Raw genomic sequence first — 16,087 nt, 5'->3', positions numbered from 1 at the left:
GTTACTTCTTGGTTTTGTATGTTCGGAATTACGTCTCTGCGTCCGTGTTTTTTTTAAATTTCTCTAAGAAATTTTAGTCAGGGTCCACTGCAGACATAATTTCTCGCACTGTGTCATCAGCCACGTTGTCAAATGTTATTTCGGGGAAAATTCCATCAAGGCGTATTCTGTATGTCTCATGGTTGAACCAAGTAATAATGATACTGATGTCACTGTGTTCATTGGCATGCTAGGGTGCCTCGATGTCATCCGTAGCGGCGGGCGAGGAGGATATCGAGGCATCTTACAGCTTGCCTTACCATTAGCTTGGCCCTAATTAGCCCTAAAAATCGGTGTTTCGACTCCCACCGAAGGTAGAGGGTGCGACTCCTACCAAAAGTCGTTGGTTCGGGGCCCTTAATTAGGTTTACATTAATTAACTGCGCCTTAATTTACTTCCTCTTAACACCAAAGGTCGTAGGTTCGGCTTCCACCAAGGATCGTGGGTTGGAGTGCCTTAATTAACTCTGTTTTAATTAACTTTGTCTTTCTTTTGGCATAGTGAGCGACATCGGAGCCAGCTGTGAACGAAGATGACAACAAACGCGAGTAGTGGCATGAGCGCGTGTCTGCGCGATGCGACCTCGCATGATTTTCTGTACCGCACGCCGCATTTTCCAGACTATTGGGTTTATGAGCCACTTAAGGCTTTTGCCTTAAAATCATGAACCATTTCACTCTGTTGAGGTGGATGACGAGCGAAGCCGGTTACTGTTTAGCACCGGACACGTAGGTGACAGAATTTTGAACAAAGACACGAGTTCATTTACCGTGATGTTTTGTATACATTCGCGTGGGCGACGGCACCGTCGCCCCGAGAACCCGGAGGAAACTAGACACGCGTGACGTTTTGAGGGGACCACCGCCACGGGGGAGCGCAAATAAAGGAAAGCAGGTAGATACGCAAGCGCTTGGAACGCCGACAAAGAGACGGTGGTGCGAACGCAGATATGGCCGACGCGGGTCAAAGTGGAGTATCTGTTCTTATCACCTTAATATCTGATGCGGGTTCTATTTGGACCCAACGTACCAAGCTTATTTTTGCATGTTGGCGCAATGCTTGAAGCATGCTTCATCTCCGCCACGGGTCGGCCCGGTATTGCGCTCTCTCGGGGTCGGGCCACTGTTTTTACACAGGCAGAACGAAACTGCACGGAACCCCAGCCATAAACAGCTTCGCTGTAAAAAGAAAAAATACAAGTAACAAACTGGTCGTTCCAATCGCAGCCATTCACTTAGGCTGGTCGATCTCAAAAAGCCCAGTAGCGCATTGCACGGCCTTCTGATGCGATGGTAAGTCGCGTGGATGTTGCAAAGTTTTTTCTTCCGACAGAGGCTCGTCCTCCAACTGGTTCAGCGCTACGGAAAGCGATTGTCTCTGCTCACTGTAGTGCGGGCACTGGCAAAGAACGCGCCGAGTTGTTACAGCCTCCGCTGCAATCTTCACATGCTGCTGTGTCGGCCATACTTATGCGGAACGCGTAGTATTTGGTAAACGTGGCGCCCAACAGTACAGAAAAGTCTCGCGTCTGTTTGGGAAAGTCTTGGAGGAAGTTGAAGGCTGGATCTAGGGTAACGGCGCGCATAAAATGTGATTCGTTCCACTATCAAGTTGAAAATATCGACGGCAGCAAAACTCGCAGCGCTCCGAGTCGTACTGTACTTTATTATAATGACGAACCAACACAGAAATGGTTGGTTCTTTTCTACTCGAACACGGCACTGTCTTTGCGTGAGTGAATAAACTTTTATTTGGTCCTGCAAAGCGCGATAAAACGCGCACCTGGCTAATCCCACGACGGGACTGACAGATCTAGTCTGCCGGCCCGATCGCGGGCGCGCTGGACGGCCAGGATTTGATCCTCAAAGACGGGACTTCGCAGGAGCGCGTCCCACTCTTCCTTGGTGAACTTCGGGCCCAGTGACCCGCACTCCCAGAGCATATGAGGCAACGTAGCTACCTCACCACAGGCCACGCAAGAACAATTTGGATAAATCTCGGGATGTATGCTATTAAGGGACGCCGGATTTGGGTACGAGTTCGTTTGCAGAAGTCTTAGTGTGACCGCCTGCGGCCTGCTTAACTTGGAGTGAGGCGGGGGAAAAACCCTTCTCTCTAAGTAGAATTTAATGATTTCGTTGTGTGTGAGAGGAGCGTATCTGTGTCCGGGGAGAGAGTCGCCCGATCCGAGGGCAGCGCGGTCGGTAAAGCCACGCGCAGCCTCGTGGGCAGACTCGTTGAGGTTCAGAGGAACCTCCTCAATCGCCCCGACGTGTGCAGGGAACCAAAGGATCCAGTGCATGGAGGTGTTGCCGTGTTTGACGCCTTTCAGAATTTGAACTACCTGCCGGGCTACCCGGCCTTTCTGGTATGCCCTGATGGCGGCTTTCGAATCGCTATACACCCTGTCTCTCCAACCGTCTTGCATGGCGAGTGCAATGGCCACTTGCTCGGCCACCTCTGGGTTCGTCGTCCGGACGGAAGCACAGTTGATAACTTTGCCCAGCGTGTCAACGACGGAAACCGCAAAAGCCTTGCCGTCTCGGTATGCAGCTGCGTCCACGAAGCTTGCTGCGATTTTGTCCCTGTTTACTTGCTTTAGTATATTCAATGCTCTGGCCTTGCGACGACCTGCGTTGTGAACGGGATGAACGTTGCGGGGCAAAGGGGCGACCACGATCTTCTCCCCTATTTCTCTGGGGATTTGGGTGTCTTCAGCCAAGTTCTTGGTTGGTGCGAGTCCGATCTCCTCGAGGATACGCCTGCCGGCCGGCGTGGTGGACAGCCGAGTTAGCTGGGCCCATTCCTGAGCCTCGGCTATCTCCTCTATGGTGTTGTGTATGCCGAGCCGAAGGAGGTCCTCTGTATGCGTTCTGACGGGCAGCCCGAGGGCTCTCTTGAAGAATTTTCTGATGAGGGCATTAGGGCATTAAGCTTTTCCCGCTCGGCTCTGAGCCAGTTGTGAATGGCCACCGTGTAGGTGAAGTGACACAGCACAAAGGCGTTGATGAGCCGAAGCAGGTTGTCCTCCTTGAGGCCACGATGTCTGTTCGTGACCTTTCGGACAAGGCGAAAAACATTGTCGGTTTTCGCAATTATCTTGCGTAAAGCAGTGCCGTTGCCGCCGCGTGATTCTATAAACATACCCAGGACTGTGATGGTGTCGACCCTGGGTATCGGGTCACCGCTCCGAGTGAACAGGTGAATGTCACTTTCCGAGACCGGTTTCCAGCCCTTGGGTCTGCGGCCTTTTTCTTTTCTATAAAGGAGAAGCTCAGATTTGGTCGGGGAGCATCTGAGTCCGGTGGGTAGCAGGTACTGCTCCGTGACGTCTACCGCCTCTTGCATGGCGCTTTCCACTTGCCCTTCACTACCGCCGGTGCACCAGATGGTGATGTCGTCTGCGTAGATGGTGTGTTTGATACCTTCAACTTGGGCCAGATTCCTCGAGAGGCCGATCATGCAGGTGTTGAAGAGAGCAGGAGAAATGACCGAGCCTTGCGGCGTGCCCCGTGGGCCCAGGAGCACCTCGTCGGAGACAAAGTCGCCGATCCGCAGCTTCGCTTTCCTCCCCGTCAGGAACGAACGGACGTAGTTATATAGTCTGGGGCCCAGCTCGAGGTCTGCCACGGAGGCCAGAATGTATTCGTGGAGAACGTTGTCAAACGCTTTCTCGAGGTCGAGTCCGAGCAGGGCCCTGGTGTCTCTGGTACTGCCGTCGATGATTTGATGTTTGATCATCTTCATGGCGTCCTGCGACGAGAGGCCGGCACGAAAGCCAATCATGTTGTGAGTATAGATGTTGTTCTCTTCGAGATATATGTTTAGTCGGTTGAGGACGACATGATCCGCCACTTTCCCAACGCAGGAGGTGAGAGAGATCGGTCGGAGGTTGTCCACGTTCGGAGCCTTGCCGGGTTTGGGGATCAGGACGACGTTGGCGGTCTTCCATTGCCCTGGGACGCGGCCGTTTTTCCACGTCTCGTTGATCTTCTCGGTGAGGTATGCGAGCGAACCGTCGTCAAGGTTCCGCAGCATCTTGTTGGTGATTCTGTCGGCACCTGGCGCACACTTCCCCTTGAGCGCGAAAATGGCTTGCCTAATGTCCCCCATGGTAAAGTCGTCGTCCAATTCCGGACGGCTTGGGCCGAGCTAGTCGGGAAACCGGTCTTCCTCGTTTCCACGCTTTATGGGAAGGTATTTCTCCATGAGCTTGGCAACCAGCTCGTCCCCGGAACAGGATGTGGTAGCTTCGTGAAGGGCTCTGGCGAGCGTGTCTCTGACTTGATCTGGTGCTGCCCTCGTCGAGGAGATGTTTAAGCATGCCCCAGGACTTGCCGTTACGCATCTGCCCGTCGATCGAGTCACAGACCTCGTCCCATTGCTGCTTGCCGAGGGTCCGACAGTGATCTTCGATGGCCTTGTTAAGCTCGGGGATCTTTTTCCTCAATCTTCGGTTAAACCTTTGTCCCTTCCATCTTAGAAGCAGCGCCTGCTTGGCCTCGATCAGGTGGGCCAGCCTACTGTCCATCTTTTCTGCCTCCAGGTCGCTGACGATCTTCTTAGTGGATGACTCGGCGTCACTCTTGATTCGCTCGCACCAATCCTCCAGGTCTTTGGGGGCGGGTGCGCTGTCGTTGCCGCGGAGCTTGCGAAAAAGGTCCCATTCCATGACAGTGAATTCTCTGGATTTACTTCGGGTGACTTCGAAGCGGGTCTCGAGCATATTGCTACGGAACAGCCGCCACAGTGTGGCTGCACTGAGGAGAAGGAAGACGACGTGGCCACCGCTTGATATAGCGTCGCCATCATTGCCACCGCTTGTCTACGTGTAAATATATTGTAGACTCGTACGTCAGCTACACGTAACATTAATTTGGTGGAGGTGGACGTTCCCCGTACCCGTCATAGAGCTTCGCAGCGGTCGCAACGGCGACAGTGCAACTTCGGCTCCTGCTGGCGGCACTTCCTCTACGCAACCGTCTCCGCCTGCAGCCCCGACCTACGTCGCCATTTCCCCACCTCGGGATCCTGGTGTTTTCAACGGAGTCGGCAGTCCTGATGTTGACGACTGGCTCCGCTTATACGAACGTGTCAGCACCAGTCACAGGTGGGATTCGACTATTATGCTCGCGAACGTTGTTTTCTTCCTCGACGGAGCTCCACTTGCATGGTTCCAGACTCACGAAGAGGAGATCTCGAGCTGGGATCTCTTCAAAGGGAAGCTCCGCGACCTTTTTGGCAATCCCTTCGGTCGTCAAGTCAATGCCAAGAAAGCCCTAGCCACACGTGTACAGACGTCGACCGAGTCCTACGTGTCCTACATTCTCGACGTCTTGGCCCTTTGTGCCAAGGCTGACCCGACCATGTCTGAGGACGATAAGGTAAATCACGTCCTCAAAGGGATTGCTGACGACGCCTTCAATTTACTGGTGTTTACCAACGTCACCAGCATCGATACGATCCTCAAGGAGTGCCGCCGTCTTGAGCATGCTAAAAGCCGCCGGTTATCCCAGCACATCACGCGACTTCCCAACACAGCTGCTACGTCATCCTGTGACGACCTCTTCCAGCAGCCGTCGCGATGTGACAACTTGACCCGCATTATTCGTCGTGAGGTCGAAGCGGCACAACCGGCGGCCCCTTTATTTCCGTCACCTGATCATTGTCCGGTGACAATCTCCTTGGTCCAGGCCATCGTCCGTCAAGAGTTATCCAACGTCGGCCTGCACTCCATTCGTTCCGCATGCTCGGAACCTCTCTCTCCACGCACGGCCCCACCGCGCCCTTCTTACTCTTATGGACAGCGCAACCCCTCCGAATGGCGAACCGTGGACGACAAGCCGATCTGTTTTAACTGCCGACGCATTGGACATGTCGCTCGCCACTGCCGCAGCCGCTGGACTTCCCCCACACGCTATTCTCCTAATTACCACCCTCGCCCCTCTAGTGCGTCCTTTTCCTTCGCCCCTTCTATGCCCACCCCCTCATCTGACCCTGCGACGCCTTCGACACGACCCCGCTACTCCCGCTCGCCTTCTCCCTCCCGTCGTCAATCTCGCTCGCCCCCGTCTCGCCGTGCTCCTTCTCCGACCTACTCGCCGCACCCCCGACCGGAAAACTAGACAGCGCAGCTTCTGGAGGTGAAGCTGCAAAGACGACATTGGCTCAAAATCCTCGCTTCACCTTACCGACGAACAAGAATCTTTTGGACGTTCTCGTCGACAATGTTCCTGTGTGCGCGTTGATTGACACCGGGGCGCATGTGTCCATTATGAGTGCTGCTCTTCGCCGTCGGCTCAAGAAAGTTCTGACGCCTGCCCCGAACCGATTTGTACAAGTCGCCGACGGAGGGACTGTCGCTATTGTTGGCATGTGCTCTGCCCGACTCACCATTGCTGAGAGACACACCGTCGTTCTCTTCACCGTCATCGAGCATTGCCCTCACGAACTCATTCTCGGTCGGGATTTTCTTGCCCATCATTCTGCCCTCATTGACTGTTCGGCCGGCTCACTTCGCCTTGACTTGCCTCTTCTTGCCGACCCTGTGGACCCGCCTCCCAGCCATCTGAGCTGCATAGATTTTATTCGCCTACCACCTCACTCTCTGACACACGTAGACTTGTCCTCACCAGCTGTACCTGACGGCAATTACGTGGCCGCACCAATTCCGGCCGTTATGCTTACACATGGTGTTATCGTGCCGCACACTGTGCTGAAAATTACTGGTAACCGCACCTGCCTTCCACTCGTCAATTTCGCGCTAACCGCGCAAGTTCTGCCTCAGGGGATCTCCTTGGCTATAATTCGCGCTTTGCAGGATGATGAGGTCGAGCCGTTCACAGTGGAAGATCGTTACAGCTCAGCCCATACCGTGACGTCATCGCACAGTACTGACGTCGACATGAAGAACATGGTTTCCTCTGACCTTACACCTGCTCAAGCTGCAGCCCTTTGCCGCGTTCTTGAAGGCTATCGCGACATTTTTGACTTTGACAATCGACCCTTAGGTCAAACGTCCGTCGTGACCCATCGCATAAACACTGGCGATGCGAACCCTATTCACCGTCGTCCATATCGTGTTTCTGCGTCAGAACGAGCTGTTATCCAACAGGAAGTCAAAAAGATGCTTGCAAAGGACATTATCGAGCCTTCTTGTAGTCCCTGGGCTTCTCCCGTCGTACTTGTCAAAAAGAAGGATGGAACGTGGCGTTTTTGTGTAGACTATCGCCACCTGAACAAAATCACAAAAAAGGACGTGTACCCTTTGCCACGTATTGATGACGCTCTAGACTGCCTGTACGGTGCCACTTATTTTTCTTCTATCGACTTACGGTCCGGATACTGGCAGATATCCGTCGACGACATGGACAGAGAGAAGACTGCATTTGTTACACCTGACGGCCTTTATCAGTTCAAGGTGATGCCTTTCGGTCTCTGTAACGCGCCCGCCACCTTCGAACGAATGATGGACTCTTTGCTTCAGGGGTTCAAGTGGTCCACCTGTTTGTGCTATCTGGACGACGTCATCGTTTACTCACCCACATTTGACACGCATCTAGACCGCCTTTCAGCGATTCTTGACGTGTTCCGCCGCGCCGGTCTCCAGTTGAACTCGTCAAAATGTCACTTCGCTCGCCGCCAAATCACCGTCCTTGGACACCTCGTGGACGCCAGAGGCGTGCGACCTGACCCGGACAAGATTCGTGCCGTTACGAACTTTCCTGTTCCGAAGTCTACCAAGGACGTTCGTAGTTTCGTAGGGCTGTGCTCATATTTCCGACGCTTTGTGAAGGATTTTGCGACCATCGCCCGTCCCCTTACCGACCTCTTGAAGAAAGACGCCCTATTTTCTTGGGGACCTGACCATGCCGCATCTTTTTCGCAGCTCACTACTCTCCTTACCACGCCTCCAATTCTGGCCAATTTTGACGCGTCTGCTTCAACGGAAGTTCGAACTGATGCCAGTGGTCACGGCATAGGAGCAGTATTAGCACAACACCAGCTTGGACATGATCGCGTTATAGCCTATGCCAGCCGACTTCTCTCACCCGCCGAGCGCAATTATTCAATCACAGAGCGCGAGTGCCTCGCTCTTGTGTGGGCTGTTGCCAAGTTTCGCCCATACTTGTACGGACGCCCCTTCTGTGTCATCACTGATCACCACGCGCTCTGCTGGCTATCCTCGCTCAAGGACCCCACGGGACGACTCGCTCGCTGGGCGTGACGCCTGCAAGAATATACCTTCTCCGTGGTATACAAGACGGGACGCTTGCACCAGGATGCCGATTGTTTGTCCCGCTACCCCGTCGACGACCCGGCTGATGCGGACGCCATCACTTGCGTTTTCTCTGTGTCCAAGTTGCTCGAAATCGGCAATGAGCAACGCCGCGATCCTTCCTTACGAGCCCTCATCGACCATCTGGAGTCAACGCCTGGCGACGCCTCTCTCCGGATGTTTCTCCTTAAGGAAGGGACCCTATACCGCCGCAATCTCGATCCACACGGCCGTGACCTTCTGCTCGTAATTCCATCCCACTTGCGGTCGACTGTCCTCCAACAACTTCACGACGCTCCCGTGGCTGGACACTTGGGCGTCTCGCGCACATACGACCGTGTACGCCGTCGCTTCTTTTGGCCGGGTCTCGCTCGCTCCGTGCGGCGCTACGTTGCCGCTTGTGAGCCCTGTCAGCGCCGGAAGAAGCCCTCCACACCTCCAGCTGGATGTCTTCAGCCGATCGACATCCCACCGGAACCCTTTTCCCGTGTTGGTCTAGACCTTCTTGGACCGTTCACTCTCTCGGGCTCCGGAAATAAATGGGTCGCCGTCGCTACTGATTATGCTACGCGGTACGCAATCACCAGAGCCCTCCCGACAAGTTGTGCTACTGACGTTGCTGACTTTCTGCTCTATGACATCATTTTAGTGCACGGTGCCCCGCGCCAATTACTCACTGACCGTGGCCGCAGCTTTCTGTCGGCAGTCGTCGAGGACATCCTCCGCTCCTGCTCGACTAAGCACAAGTTCAGCACGTCCTACCACCCACAGACTAACGGCCTCACCGAGCGCCTCAACCGGACCATCACCGACATGCTATCCAAGTACGTCGCGACCGACCACCACGACTGGGATCTTCACTTACCATATGTGACGTTCGCGTATAATTCATCGCGTCACGACACCGCCGGCTATTCACCATTCTATCTCCTATATGGCCGAGAACCCGCGTTGCCCTTGGACACATTGTTGCCCTCGGCCACACGTTCAACCACTGAATACGCCCGCGACGTGATCGCACACGCCGACCACGCGCGCCAGCTCGCCCGCACCCGTCTCGAAGCCTCGCAGGAGCATCAGAGACGCCTCTATGATTGCCACCATCGCGACGTACAATTTACTCCGGGTTCTCTGGTGCTTCTCTGGTCCCCCATTCGACGTGTGGGCCTTTCCGAAAAGCTGCTGTCCCGCTACACTGGCCCATACCGTGTGGTGCGACAAGTGACCGATGTCACGTATGAAGTCATCCCCGCCAGCCTCTCAGCGTCATCGTCGGCTGCAAGTGACATCGTTCACGTGGCGAGACTAAAGCCATATCACACACCTTTCGCCGCGGATGTGTAGATTAAGCACCGGGACGGCGCTTCTACTGCTGGGGGTGATGCTACGGAACAGCCGCCACAGTGTGGCTGCACTGAGGAGAAGGAAGACGACGTGGCCACCGCTTGATATAGCGTCGCCATCATTGCCACCACTTGTCTACGTGTAAATATATTGTAGACTCGTACGTCAGCTACACGTAACAATATAATGGTCACTACCAAAATTTATTGCGGTGTTGCCCCACTCGGCTCCCTCGACGTTCTTCACGAACGCCAGATCGGGGGTGGTGTCCCGGCTCACCGAGTTGCCGATTCGGGTGGGGAACGCCTTGTCCGTGATGAGCGTGAGGTCCATTTCGTTGACGTTCTGCCACAGACCCCGGCCCTTGCTCGTTTCGTAGACGTACCCCCACACGCCGTACGGTGCGTTGAAATCTCCGACGACGACCAAGGGATGGGTGCCGGCCAGGACGACGGACTTCTTGAGTATCGTTTTGAACCGCTGTTGCGAGTGCCTAGGATTGCTGTAGATGTTGAGTATAAACACGCTGTTTCTTCGCTGGTTGTGTTGTCTCGTGTTGAGCAGAACCTCCGCCATGACGTATTCGACCTTGCAACTCGCCAGCTTCAGCTCGTGAGACAAGTATGTAAGCCTCCTGTCAATCGACGTGCACACTCCCCGACCTTCGGCCTGCGCGGAGACGGCACGATAACCAGAGAGGGATGCGGCAGAGACGAGGGTTTCCTGTAATGCTATTACTTGTGGTTTGTTAGGTAGCGATCTTAAATATTGCTGCGAAGGAGCCCTCTTATTGGAGTATCCCCTGCAGTCCCACTGCCAAATTTTGAACTCCTCTTTGGAACTATCCATGATTAGATAAATTGTCCGGGGTACCCACTGTAAGCACAGGTGCACGCAAGAAGTTCCCCCCACTCTGACTGCCGATGTGCTCGTAGGCCTGATCTGAGTCCCCGACGCGTTCGGAACAACGACCTGCATTGGAGTTACGGACGTATTATTCGGTATCACCAGACGCTCGAGGGGGTCCATGCGATCGGCTAGCGCGCCTAGGCCTCTCCTCGGGTCTCCAAGGGCGACTTGCACCTGTGCTAAGCCTTGTTGTAACTGCTGCACACTCTTAGTGAGCGTGGCCAGCATGCCTTTGATCTCATAAGTTTGAGAATCTGAATCGTCGTTACTCGAAACTGCCCTACGCTTGGCGGCGCCGGCCGAGTCGCAGGCCGGAACTGGTGCTTCTGTGGCAGTCGGCGCCGACGCGTTGGATGTAGCACTCTGACTGATTACCAATTTCTTATCTCTATCATTTCACTAGCCATCTTTCTGATCATTTCTTTTAAGTCCGCGTTTTCCTTCATAAGGCGCGCTACCTCGTCGTCCCTGGATTGCTCTGGAAGCGGGTCGCGTGGGCCCCGGTAGGATCTCGCGTGGACGCCGCCAGCAACCATATCTGCCCACGATAGCGTCGAATTTCTCTTCCTCTGCTGGCCGGCACTGGACCCATACCGGGCCCTCGAGACAGAGCGGCTCCTGGAGCGGCTTCCGGATCTGCCTCTGGACATAGATCTGCCCCTGGACCGGGATCTTCCCCTGGACCTGGAACAGCGTCCGGAAGGCGGAGAGGGGCTCCTGGATCTAGAGCTCCCGCGAGCCGCGGAGCGACCGGCGGCGGCCGGGAGTTGTCGCTCGCCCATGGCGAGGGCCGGAGACTTGCTTCTATTGGCTCGGGATTGGTCCCCGCGCCTGCGTCTGACGAGGTACGGCGTCTGTTACCTCTGCTTGCATTCCTTGGCAGCGGTGAAGTGTCGGCCTCCGCACAGCCTGCATTTGGGGTCGCACTTGTGTTGTTCGTCCGGGTTGGCGATGCCGCATCCCCTGCACATAGTTTCGTCCGGCGAGGGGCAGACGTCCGCTCGATGCCCGAGGCGGCCACAGGCGTAGCACACCTCCACTTGCTTCCTATATAATGCACACCTGACAAGTGTGCCACCGTACGACACGTAGTTTGGCACCTTGTAGCCGTCGAAGACCACAACCACGGTGTCCGTGCTCTTGATTCGTTTGGCTCCCAAGGCCAGCGGGTTCTTCGAGTTGACAATCTTGCGATCGAGCTCCTCCGGGCCTTCACTCGGTGCGATGCCGCGGATGACGCCTTTGCACGTAGAGTTGGGCGCTGCCTCGTACGCGTTCACCTCGTGCTGCTGGCCGCCAACAGCGATGCACTCGACCCTGACGTAGAGGGTCGCATTCTCTCTGCTGGGGGTGCTGATGACCATGATATTTTGTTAGAAATTCGGGCACATCGTGTCCGAGTCCCGCTTCGCCTGGTCGAAACCGACTGCGTTCCATATGGCCTCGGCCACAACTGTCAGCCCCACCTTGCTGATGTTCAGACCTCCCTCCGGCCTAACGATGATCTTCGCGTCTTCTTTGGGCAACGGAGGCATCCTTCCACCCCGAATAGTTTTGGCTTTAGCGCTGCTGCGGTCTCGGTGACCCTTCGTGGTCGCGTTGTCATTTGGCTTAGCGCCGGTAGAAATGGCACCAACTCGCTCGACGGGCGCCGATTTGGCTCCGGAGCGCCTGGCAGCAACTGTTTGCCATCCGAGATCCTTGGAAAATTCCTCGGGAGTCAGAAGCTCCCCTTCCACTTCACATTCCATCACTGCAGACACTGACGAGAAAAGCTGGCGCCGCGGCAGCACTTCGCCGCGCTAACACTAGCGCGGCTAGGGTTAGCGTCACAGCGGCGTGGTCTGGACGGAAAAGGCCGATAAAATCGCAACAAGGCCACCCACCTTCAAGAGTCGGGTGTCTACGGGATCGCCACAACTTAATGAGTCCGTTGGTACTAAAATAGTCGAACTGGCTCAAATTAAATCACCGAAATCATTTTCAGAAGCGGGAGCCGGTCTTCGCCGCTTACTGGCACGTTCGTCGTCGTCGTCTTCCGTCCTGTCTTTGCGAGGCCCGCACGCACAGTTGGTATTCGAATTATTTTAAAGCGAAAGCTTTACTGGCCGCGAACTTGCGATTTCGCCGTGGCGGTGCTTTGAGGTGGCACATGACGTCACAACGCGCGCCTCGCCACGGATATTTCTCTCTTTCTCTCGCTTCCTAGTCACTACTGCGCATGCGCCACTAGTAGCACCGAGCCACAGGTGTTCCGCCGCTGCGAAGCGCCGCGCCTTTCTGCCGCCGCCGTTTGGTATGACGTCACACCGCGTTCGTCGTCACTGCGCTCGCCTCCGCTCGCTTCGCCAGCTGCGTCGCATGCCTCATAACATGTCGGAGGATTGAAAAGGAGAGCTCGTGTGCGCCGCAACCACAGTTGAGGCGGCAGTATGGACGGCGATAATTCTGATAAGCAGGAGGAGGCCTGGACTCGACATCGGAACGAGATGAAGAGGAAACGAATCGCCCAGGAAACAGACGAACAGTGCGCCGAACGACTGGCTAAACGCCGCAACATAGCTAGACAACCAGAATAAGCTAGACTTGTAATTAAGAATAACCAAGGCTAACCACGGTTAGCCTTTGTTGCTGACCATGGTTGTCAACGCGAGCTAGTAGGTAGAACTACTTCAAGGGGACCTGTATTTGCTTATGAAATATTTCGGTTAGGAAGGAGATCTTACGAAATACTTTTTTACAACAACATCCAAACTTTCATGAGATTCACCAACGCTCGGCAACAAAATAACTTCTCGATACGCTTGCCTAACACGCCAATTGTGTGTGTGTGAAGTGATTTTAGAAAAGGAAACGGAAGAGGTAAGTGCAGCACCGTAACTGTCTCTCACAGGAGGACACCTCAACAGCACTGAATACGCGCATTAAAAAAAAAAAAAAAATAGGCAGACGTGCACCCTGCCGATGTTAGGGTAGAATTTTGCGAACGCATGGTAGGTACTGTGAAGCATTTGCAATCAAGTGGTGTTGTTTTTTGTCCTGACAGGCGCAGAAGGGGTAATCGGCTGACAACTGTTGTGCTATGCCTATACCCAGGCCGATGGATTTTATGCTCTGCCACCCATTTTTTTCTTTATTGTAATGCACCTTACAGCAGTTTTATCACTTATCATGTGGGACGCAATACGTTCCACAAAATACAGACAATAATAGCCGAGACATATCTCGGCTATTATATCTGCCAATTGTTTTTTATTATACCTGCCAAACTTCTGGCTAAATGTGTTCGGCCAACACTGAATGACAGGCAGCAAGCGTCATTTTTTGGTTTATAGCAGGAACATTGGACGGGGAAGAAGATGCTTGGCACGCCATTCACTCTATATTGAAAGCAAGGTCAGAGGAGCGATCAAGCCAGGTGTGGGGCCGGGCTAGCAAATTGATATAACCAGCTCGAGGGTTAACCTTGAGGCTGAACAAGCGCTTGTCCTTGTCGCTTGTTTTTATGTCCCGTGTCAACCCTTGCGCTGGTTATATCGCAGAGAAAAGATACCGATGCAAGATGCTGCAGTGGTAACAATAAAATTCAAACAGCGCTAAACGAACGGGACCAGAATGAGGAGGAGACAAACACGGCACTGAAAGCTCCTTCTCATTCTGGTCTCGTTCGTTTAGCGCTGTTTGAATTTTATTGTTACCATGCAACACGAACTCGCCCAATCCGCTGCCCTTCTGCTGCAGTGGTGTCACACATGTGATGGAAATTACGCCTATGGCTTACACGTGATGAGAGCTGTTTATATAAAAATTAAAAACAAAGTGGCTTGGGGTGAAGCTCACGTCCAGTTTCCTGCCTAGGGCTGCCCCATATTGCTGGAAAAATGTCGCCAAAGCATTTTTTTGGTTTATTACTTATTTATAGATGTGTTTTGCACGTTTCTTGTGGGTATTTATATGTATCGTCATTTAAGGATCAAAAGAAACTTGTCAACTACGATTATATTGAGCTGCAGTAACATACGTTCAATATAGGCAGCGCTTTTAGCATCCACAGCGAAATTGGAGAGTGGCTTTCCCTGGAAAATTGATGAGTCCGCTATCCAAATCCACGAACTCGCAGCCGCATCCACGAAATAGAGTTGGCTATATCGGGGAAGACCTGACCTATCACCCTCCTTAAGGACACTGGTCCTGACTTTCCCAGGCTGCTTCTCGTGCGGCGTCAATCGCGGGCAGGAGCGCAACTAACCTGGGCCGCATGGTACTTACTCTACCAGCGGGCCAACATGGACTACAGCGCATACCGGCGGCGGGAATCGAACCCGCCCGCCTTCCCCTATTTACTATCGTACAAGAGCTAATCTCGTTTAGATGTCCGAATTCTTGGGCTCTCGTGTACAATAAGGGTTGTTCAAGCAAAATTACTTCGTGGTTTTGTATGTTCAGAAGTACGTCTCTGTGTCTGTGCTTTCTTTTAGTTTACGAAATTTTAATCAGGGTCCACTGTAGACGTAGGATAGGATAGCACTGGTATAACTTTATTATAATGCAGCCAACCCAAGGTTTAACGCGTCGCGACATTGGGCAAGCGTCGATCAGGCGTTATGCTCTATTTTGCACTACCCCAGTTCGGCCTGTTTGTGGTGGGTTGTGAGGCTTGTGATTTTCGAGCGCAACCCGGGCCTGCTGGACGGCCCATACCTGAGGGTTCTTGTCGGTAGACTGCAGTATACTCTGAAGTTCGGGTGGGTATGTCCTGGAGGTAGCTTCTGTCGGGAACCTGGCACACATAATTGCTCACATTGAGTTGTCGGCCACGTTGTCGAAGGTTATTTCGGGCGAAATTCCATCAAGGTGTATTCTGTATATGGTCTGGCTCAACCGAGTAACGATGCTGATGTCGCTGTGTTCATGGGCATGCCAGGGTGCCTCGATGTCTTCCGTCGCGGCGGGCGAGGAGGATATCACGGGACCTTGCAGCTTACCTTACCATTTCAACCACCTGTCACTCCTGACAAAAATTCCGGTTGAATTTTCTGGTTTCCATTTTTTTCATCTTTTTTTTCTTTCTCCTTTTATTCCCTTTACCCATTTCACCAGCACAGGGTAGCCAGCCGGTACTTACACTGGCTAACCTCCCTGACTTTCCTCCCCTTTGTCTCCTCCTTCTCCGGTAGAACCCATTTCAGGAAGAATGTCGATGTCAGAAAAAACGCGCATAATCAATGCGCGCGCTGCGTATCGCTGAATGCAGCCAGAGAGTACGTTGGCCCCGCGACAGCTTCGACAGAGGGAGAGAGAGAGAGAGAGAGAGAGCTGACACGCCACAGACAACCGACGCGATCAACGGAGGCTAGAAGCTTCGACAGGATACTGTTAGGATCGGCCTGCAGGGGTACTGCTCTGCAAAGCTATTTCAGCCCGCTGCACGTGTTTCGACGGACCCGCGGTGGGGGAACCCTTCAGAGAACCAGCGAGGACAGCGCTAACCAACCATGAACTAACTTCAGAGAACT

The 16,087-nt window shown here is 53.7% G+C and overlaps 1 pseudogene; it reads left to right on the top strand.

Moving 5' to 3' along the window:
- Window positions 1–987: 987 nt before the first annotated feature.
- Window positions 988–1,168, top strand: LOC142580584 (U2 spliceosomal RNA; annotated as a pseudogene).
- Window positions 1,169–16,087: the final 14,919 nt, after the last annotated feature.

The sequence above is a fragment of the Dermacentor variabilis genome, chromosome 4, assembly GCF_050947875.1.
Source record: "Dermacentor variabilis isolate Ectoservices chromosome 4, ASM5094787v1, whole genome shotgun sequence".
Classification (NCBI taxonomy): domain Eukaryota; kingdom Metazoa; phylum Arthropoda; class Arachnida; order Ixodida; family Ixodidae; genus Dermacentor; species Dermacentor variabilis.
The sequence above is the reverse complement of the archived record's forward strand: the minus strand, read 5'-3'. Positions and strand labels throughout refer to the sequence as shown.